This window comes from Lathyrus oleraceus, chromosome 3 (genome assembly GCF_024323335.1).
Source record: "Lathyrus oleraceus cultivar Zhongwan6 chromosome 3, CAAS_Psat_ZW6_1.0, whole genome shotgun sequence".
Lineage (NCBI taxonomy): Eukaryota > Viridiplantae > Streptophyta > Magnoliopsida > Fabales > Fabaceae > Lathyrus > Lathyrus oleraceus.
In genome coordinates this window covers 434170658-434178962 of record NC_066581.1, presented here as the reverse complement: position 1 = coordinate 434178962, position 8305 = coordinate 434170658, and the positions used below count along the sequence as shown (strand labels likewise).

Genomic DNA, 8305 nt, shown 5'->3' with positions numbered 1-8305 from the left:
GACCAGAGCATCCACTTTTGCATTAACATGATCAAGGTTACTTATCTCGTACATGCCACTTTTCGTTTGAGGTTTTTCTACCATTGTTCTTTCGCTTCCCCACTGGTAGTGGTTTTGGGCCATGCTCTCGATAAGTTGATAAGCATCAGCGTAAGGTTTGTTCATAAGTGCACCACCTGCGGCGGCGTCTATTGTTAACCTCGTGTTGTACAAGAGACCATTATATAAGGTATGAATCACTAACAAGTCCTCTAAACCATGGTGTGGACAAAGTCTCATCATGTCTTTGTATCTTTCCCATGCTTCGAAAAGAGACTCGTTATCTTTCTGTTTAAATCCATTTATCTGGGCTCTTAACATAGCTGTTTTGCTCGGCGGAAAATATCGGGCAAGGAAAACTTTCTTCAACTCGTTCCACGTGGTGACTGAGTTGGAAGGAAGAGACTAAAGCCATCTTCTAGCGCTATCTCTTAACGAGAAAGGAAAGAGACGAAGTCGAATTTCCTCTGAAGTGACACCATTAGCTTTAACAGTATCAGCGTATTGGACAAATACGGATAAATGAAGGTTTGGATCCTCGGTAGGATTTCCAGAGAATTGGTTATGTTGCACTGCTTGCAACAGTGAAGGTTTAAGTTCGAAGTTGTTTGCTTTGATTGCGGGTGGAGCAATACTCGAATGCGGCTCATCTTGCGATGGAGCGGCGTAATCTCGAAGAGCACGAGCTGGTTCTGCCATCTCGGGTATCGGTGAAGGAAGAAGATTTTTGAGATCAGGAATTTCAATAGGAGGGAGATTGTTTGCAGCACGATATTCCCGAATTCATCGTAAGACTCGGAGATATAGTTCGATGTCGTTGATTCGTAAGTAGAACGGCTCGCCTTGTGAGCGAGTGTGTGGCATACAAATCAACGAAAGAAATAAAAATTAAAAATAAGCCTTAGTCTCTACAGCGTAACAGAAGAGTTACGATATCGACTAAAAGTCCCCGGCAACGGCGCCAAAAACTTGATCGCGACTTTATGAGTCAAATTTGGGGTACAAACTGCAAGTGCACAGTTCTATCGCGTAGTTTTAAAAGATATCGATCCCACAGGGACTTATGAATCGATATACCGTTATCTAAGGTTACTTCGTAAAGCTAAGGCGGATGATACTTTGATTGTTCGGGGGAAAAGTTAAAGCTAAAATAAGATCTAGATTAAATATCAATATAGCGGATATCGGTATGTAGTTCGTCGTAATTAGGGAATCAAATCTTCATTGGTTTCTTGGTTTTTTTAAAATAAATCTTTTCAGTAAATACCATTAATTAAAAGTCTTTTCTCAAACTCTCGCTCTGTTGAATAGACTATGACTTTATATTAACGCAGCTGTCACTTATTGGTTAAGTCCAAAATCACCTTTTGAAAACAATAGAATCTATAGAAACTCTTTTTAAGAAAACACTAATAGTTTAAATACCCTCGTCTCAAACTCTCGCTCTGTTGACTTAGATTATATAATTAAATTCAAATACTTAACTCTCGTCCTCACATTTAACTTTTAAAAATACTTTTTGAAAAAGATTAGAATTTAATTAAATCTAAAAATTGCTTTCGCCCTGATTTAGAATTAATGCTCAATTTACTACGTCTAGTCAAAAACTCAAACTCTCGTTCTATTGAATTTAACTTCTTTATGTCTTTTACTCTCGTACAAAAACTTTGTTATTAAACCTGTAAATTGGGACCATAAAAAGAGTGACTTTATTTTTAAACGTAATTTAACCAACTTAGTTTCGATTCCTTCATTCCGCTTACTTTACATACCGATACCTAAGTAAATTAGCCAAACATGCTAAATAGATCTAAACAATGCACAAATAAATCCATCTCAGGCAGATAATATAAATAAACAATAAAAGGGCATATATAAATTCAAACAATAATTAAAGAGCCTGAGTAATTAATAGCAGTCTTGAACACTCCACCACAGACCGGTTGGATTTGTTTTTGAATTCTTCAATCGGACAGGAAAATAAAAAGCGAAGGAATAAAAATCTAGGATCTAACGTAAGGTTAGATCTAGTAAAAGGTACACAATAGTTTCCGGTGTAGAAACTATTGTGTGAAAAATTAATTAAATGCTTAAGGAATTTCTGGAAAAAAAAATAACAATTGCAAATAAAAGTAAAAACTGTAAAAAGGTAATGGTATGTTTGCACGGCTGGAAGAGAAAAATTGAACAAAGCAGAGAGACAGCGGAGGGAGCTGCAGGGTTTGCCAAAAGCCACTATTTATATTGCTTACTTTTTGTAACGGTCTCCAAAGGCTTTCCGTGTAAAAATCCACACGTTCCAATGGTCAAGCGTAACAATAGGCTTCAACGTGCCTATGTTGCGCTTCTGAAGCCAAAAATATAGGAGAATGGTGTGACGTCCGTCACACCATGTGTTACGCTCGTAACACAAGTGGGCAGGGCGTGACGCTCGTCACACCTTGTGTGGCGCTCGTCACAGGCGCAACGCCTGTGCTTTTGGGCTGGGCCTTGGCTTGGTGGAATTTACTTCTTTTCATTTCTTTTTGCTCCTCCTTTTCTTCCTTTTTAACTTGTGCTTTAAATAAGCTACCTGAGATAAATAGAAAGCAAAATACCAAGTAATATCGAATAAAATGAAATAAATTTGAGTGAATAATAATATAATTTAATTAAATCGAGTCCTAGAATGTGATATTATTTCATGTTATCAGAGATTATGCAAAAATCCATTTTACCCTATAACCTAATCGGAAGCTTTCAACAAATAACCAACTCTCTCTCTCTCTCTCTCTCTCTCTCTCTCTAAATAGAGACTCCTGCATTGCCATTATAAAGCTTGGATAACCATTGAACCTCTGAAATTTGAATCGGGTTTTGAATCTCAAGGTTTTCCTTTGGCTAGCAAGGCTCTCTGAAGTGTGGTGATGATGTAGCAACTAGAAGCAAGCATAATATTGACCTGTGGAGGAAGAAAAAATTCTTTGAAGTTATCCATTCTAGTGATCTTCAAGAGGTATGAAACTTGAACCAAATCTCAAATTTCTTGATGCCATGCTGTAGGAAATTTGTTCTTGATGATCACAATGCCATTTAATTGCATTTTCATGAACTGAGTAGCATTTAATTTTGATATTTAGTCTAGGGTTTCATTTTGTTACTACCTACGATTTTCCTTGTTGGTTGTTCATAAATAATTTTGGAACCCACCATCTTTCTTTCCATGAAATTCTAAACAACTTTGCTTTTTTAGGTTTTCATTTTAAAGTTGTTTACATTTTTTGGGAAAACACTATAGGTCATCTTTGGTTCCTAGTGATTTTGGGGCCAACTTCAAAACATCATAACTCCCTCAATTTTTGGCCAAATGAGGTGGTTCTATTTTCATAGTCAATATCACAACCATTTTTAACATTTGATCTTCACACATTCAAGGCCAATTTTGAATGGAAAAGAGTGAATGAGGTACATACATTATAGGTTATTTTTCCAACTTCACTACCCCATAACTTTCTCAGTTTTGACACAAATGAGGTGGTTCTTTTTGCTATGACCTTATTTAATTATCTACAATTTTCATTCATTGTCCAAAATCCCAAAATGCGTAGATCAAATGACTTGTAGTGCAAACCTCAAAGTTGCTAAAATTTTCCAAAAGTTAAAAAGTGAGGTTTTTATCTAAAGACTTTTTGGGTGTTTTTCCTACTCAAACACCTCACAAATGGTTCATATGACTGATGTGCATCATTGTTTGAGGTTGATTCAAGTCCAAACCCAAATTGACCACCGTGTACCTTGCATTTCAAGTTATCTATTTATTTTACAGAGCCATTTTTCAAATTACACACTTCTAAGCTCAACTTTTTGTGCCATTCCATTATGTACCAATTATATGGTGTTTTTGCATCAAGGTATGCCATGGTTGAGGGATCAAACCTTGACTTGTCTTCCAACCCGAGCCATTATGAGATTTTGGCCAAAAAGCATTTTCCTCCAAAAGCAATCAAACTTTTTGCAATTGGACCATAAACAGATCATGAAAGGGCCATTTTGATTTGTTGTTTGCACTCATCCACGACTTGTACCATGCCTATGTTCCATATTCCTCAATTTTGCATTTTTCATCTTTTTGGAAGCAAGTCATCAAAATGCAAGGACAAGAACAACTGGCCACAATTTTGGATTCAAAACAGAATAGTGGAGAGTGTAACGTGTCTGCACATGCCATTAGCAAGGTACAAAGGCCACCTCACCAAAACATGGTGTGCAAGATTATGCAAAACTCCATTTTAACCTTTAACCTAATTGGAAGCTTTCAACAAATAACCAACTCTCTCTCTCTCTCTCTCTCTCTCTCTCTAAACAGAGACTCCTGCATTGCCATTATAAAGCTTGGATAACCATTGAACCTCTACAACTTTTTTCACTGAACCTCTGAACTTTGAATCAGGTTTTGAATTTCAAGCACTCTCATGGTTTTCCTTTGGCTCATCAAGGTTCTCTGAAGTGTGGTGATGATGTAGCAACTTGAAGCAAGCATAATAGTGACCTGTGGAGGAAGAACAACTTCTATGAAGTCATCCATTTGAGTGATCTTTAAGAGGTATGAAACTTGAACCAAATCTCAAATTTCTTGATGCCATGCTGTTGGAAATTTGTTCTTGATGATCACCATGCCATTTAATTGCATTTTCATGAACTAAGTAGCATTTAATTCTGATATTTAGTCTAGGGTTTCATTTTGTTACTACCTACGATTTTCATTGTTGGTTGTTCATAAATTATTTTGGATCCCACCATCTTGCTTTCCATGAAATTCTAAACCAATTTTCTCTTTTAGGTTTTCATTTTAAAGTTGTTTACATTTATTGGGAAAGTATTATAGGTCATCTTTGGTTCCTAGTGATTTTGGGGACAACTTCAAAACATCATAACTCCCTCAGTTTTTGGCCAAATGAGGTGGTTCTTTTTTCATAGTCAATATCACAACCATTTTTAACATCTGAACTTCACACATTCAAGGCCAATTTTGAATGGAAAAGGGTGAATGAGGTACATACATTATAGGTTATTTTTCCAACTTCACTACCCCATAACTTTCTAATTTTTGACCCAAATGAGGTGGTTCTTTTTTCTATGACCTTATTTAATTATCTAAAATTTTAATTCATTGTCCAAAATCCCAAAATGCATAGATCAATGACTTGTAGTGCAAACCTCAAAGTTGCTAAAATTATACAAAAGTGAAAGAGTGAAATTTTTACCTAAAGAGTTTTTGGGTGTATTTCCTACTCAAACACCTCACAAATGGTTCATATGACTGGTGTGCATCATTGTTTGAGGTTGATTCAAGTCCCAACTCAAATTGACCACCTTTTACCTTGCATTTCAAGTTATCCATTTATTTTATAGAGCCATTTTTCCAATTACACACTTTTGAGCTCAACTTTTTGTGGCATTCCATTATGTACCAATTGTAATGTGTTTGTTCATCAAGGTATGCCATGGTTGAGGGCTCAAACCATAACTTGTCTTCCAACCTGAGCCATAATAAGATTTTGGCCAAAAAGCATTTTCCTCCAAAAGCAATCAAACTTGTTGCATTTGGACCTCAAGCAGATCATGAAATGACTATTTTCATTTGTTCTTTGCACTCATCCACGACTTGTACCATGTCTGTGTTCCATATTCCGCAATTTTTCATTTTTCACCTTTTTGGAAGCAAGTCACCAAAATGCAAGGACAAGGACAACTGCCCATGATTTGGATTTAAAATAGAATAGTGGAGAGTGTACTGTGTCGGCACATGCGATTAGCAAGGTACAAAGGCCACCTCACCAAAAAATGGTTTGCAAGATTATGTAAAACTCCATTTTACCCTCAAACCTAATTGGAAGCTTTCAACAAATAACCAACTCTCTATCTCTCTTCTCTCTCTCTCTCTCTCTCTCTCTCTCTCTCTCTCTCTCTCTTAAAATAGAGACTCCTGCATTGCCATTATAACGCTTGGATAACCATCGAATCTCTCCATCTTTTCTCATTGAACCTCGAAACTTTGAATTAGGTTTTGAATCTCAAGCACTCTCAAGGTTTTTCTTTGGCTCAACAAGGTTCTTTGAAGTGTGGTGATGATGTAGCAACTTGAAGCAAGCATAATATTGAAATGTGGAGGAAGAACAACTTCTCTGAAGTCATCCATTCGAGTGATCTTTAAGAGGTATGAAACTTGAACCAAATCTCAAATTTCTTGATGCCATGCTGTTGGAAATTTGTTCTTGATGATCACCATTCCATTTAATTGCATTTTCATGAACGTAGTAGCATTTAATTCTGATATTTAGTCCAGGGTTTCATTTTGTTACTACCTACGATTTTCATTTTTGGTTGTTCATAAATAATTTTGGATCCTACCATCTTGCTTTCCATGAAATTATAAACAAGTTTTCTCTTTTAGGTTTTCATTTTAAAGTTGTTTACATTTTTTGGGAAAACATTATAGGTCATCTTTGGTTCCTAGTGATTTTGGGGCCAACTTCAAAACATCATAACTCCCTCAGTTTTCTGCCAAATGAGGTGGTTCTTTTTTTATAGTCAATATCACAACCATTTTTAACATTTGATCTTCACACATTCAAGGCCAATTTTGAATGGAAAAAGGTGAATGAGGTACATACATTATAGGTTATTTTTCCAACTTCACTACCCTATAACTTTCTCATTTTTGACCCAAATGAGGTGGTTCTTTTTGCTATGACCTTATTTAATTATCTACAATTTTAATTCATTGTCCAAAATCCCAAAATGCATAGATCAATGACCTGTAGTGCAAACCTCAAAGTTGCTAAAATTGTCCAAAAGTGAAAAGGTGAGGTTTTTATCTAATGAATTTTGGGGTGTTTTTCCTACTCAAACATCTCACAAATGGTTCATATGACTGGTGTGCATCATTGTTTGAGGTTGATTCAGGTCCAAACTTAAATTGACCACCTTGTACCTTGCATTTCAAGTTATCCATTTATTTTACAGAGCCATTTTTCAAATTACACACTTCTGAGCTTAACTTTTTGTGCCATTCCATTATGTACCAATTGTAATGTGTTTGTTCATCAAGGTATGCCATGGTTGAGGGCTCAAACCATGACTTGTCTTCCAACCCCAGCCATAATGACATTTTGGCCAAAAAGCATTTTCCTCCAAAAGCACTCAAACTTGTTGTAATTGGACCTCAAACAGATCATGAAAGGACCATTTTCATTTGTTGTTTACACTCATCCACGACTTGTACCATGCCTGTGTTCCATATTCCTCAATTTTTCATTTTTCACCTTTTTGGAAGCAAGTCACCAAAATGCAAGGACAAGGACAACTGCCCATGATTTGGATTTAAAACAGAATAGTGGAGAGTGTAATGTGTCGGCACATGCCATTAGCAAGGTACAAAGGCCACCTCACCAAAAAATGGTTTGCAATATTATGTAAAACTCCATTTTACCCTCAAAACTAATTGGAAGCTTTCAACAAATAACCAACTCTCTATCTCTCTCTTTCTCTCTCTCTCTCTCTCTCTCTCTCTCTCTCTCTCTTAAAATAGAGACTCCTGCATTGCCATTATAACGCTTGGATAACCATCGAACCTCTCCATCTTTTCTCACTGTACCTCTAAACTTTGAATCAGGTTTTGAATCTCAAGCATTCTCAAGGTTTTTCTTTGGCTCAGCAAGGTTCTCTGAAGTGTGGTGATGATGTAGCAACATGAAGCAAGCATAATATTGAAATGTGGAGGAAGAACAACTTCTCTGAAGTCATCCATTCGAGTGATCTTCAAGAGGTATGAAACTTGAACCAAATCTCAAATTTCTTGATGCCATGCTGTTGGAAATTTGTTCTTGATGATCACCATTCCATTTGATTGCATTTTCATGAACTTAGTAGCATTTAATTCTGATATTTAGTCCAGAGTTTCATTTTGTTACTACCTACGATTTTCATTGTTGGTTGTTCATACAGAATTTTGGATCCCACCATCTTGCTTTCCATGAAATTATAAACAAGTTTTCTCTTTTAGGTTTTCATTTTAAAGTTGTTTACATTTTTTGGGAAAACATTATAGGTCATCTTTGGTTCCTAGTGATTTTGGGGCCAACTTCAAAACATCATAACTCCCTCAGTTTTTGGCCAAATGAGGCGGTTCTTTTTTTATAGTCAATCTCACAACCATTTTTAACATTTGATCTTCACACATTCAAGGCCAATTTTGAATGGAAAAAGGTGAATGAGGTACATACAT

General features: G+C 36.1%; 1 non-coding gene across 1 annotated transcript; it reads left to right on the top strand.

Moving 5' to 3' along the window:
- The first annotated feature begins 253 nt into the window (after positions 1-253).
- LOC127133324 (small nucleolar RNA R71) lies at positions 254-360 on the top strand. Its single transcript, XR_007807308.1, has one exon. It is a non-coding gene; the product is annotated as a small nucleolar RNA R71 (small nucleolar RNA).
- Positions 361-8305: the final 7945 nt, after the last annotated feature.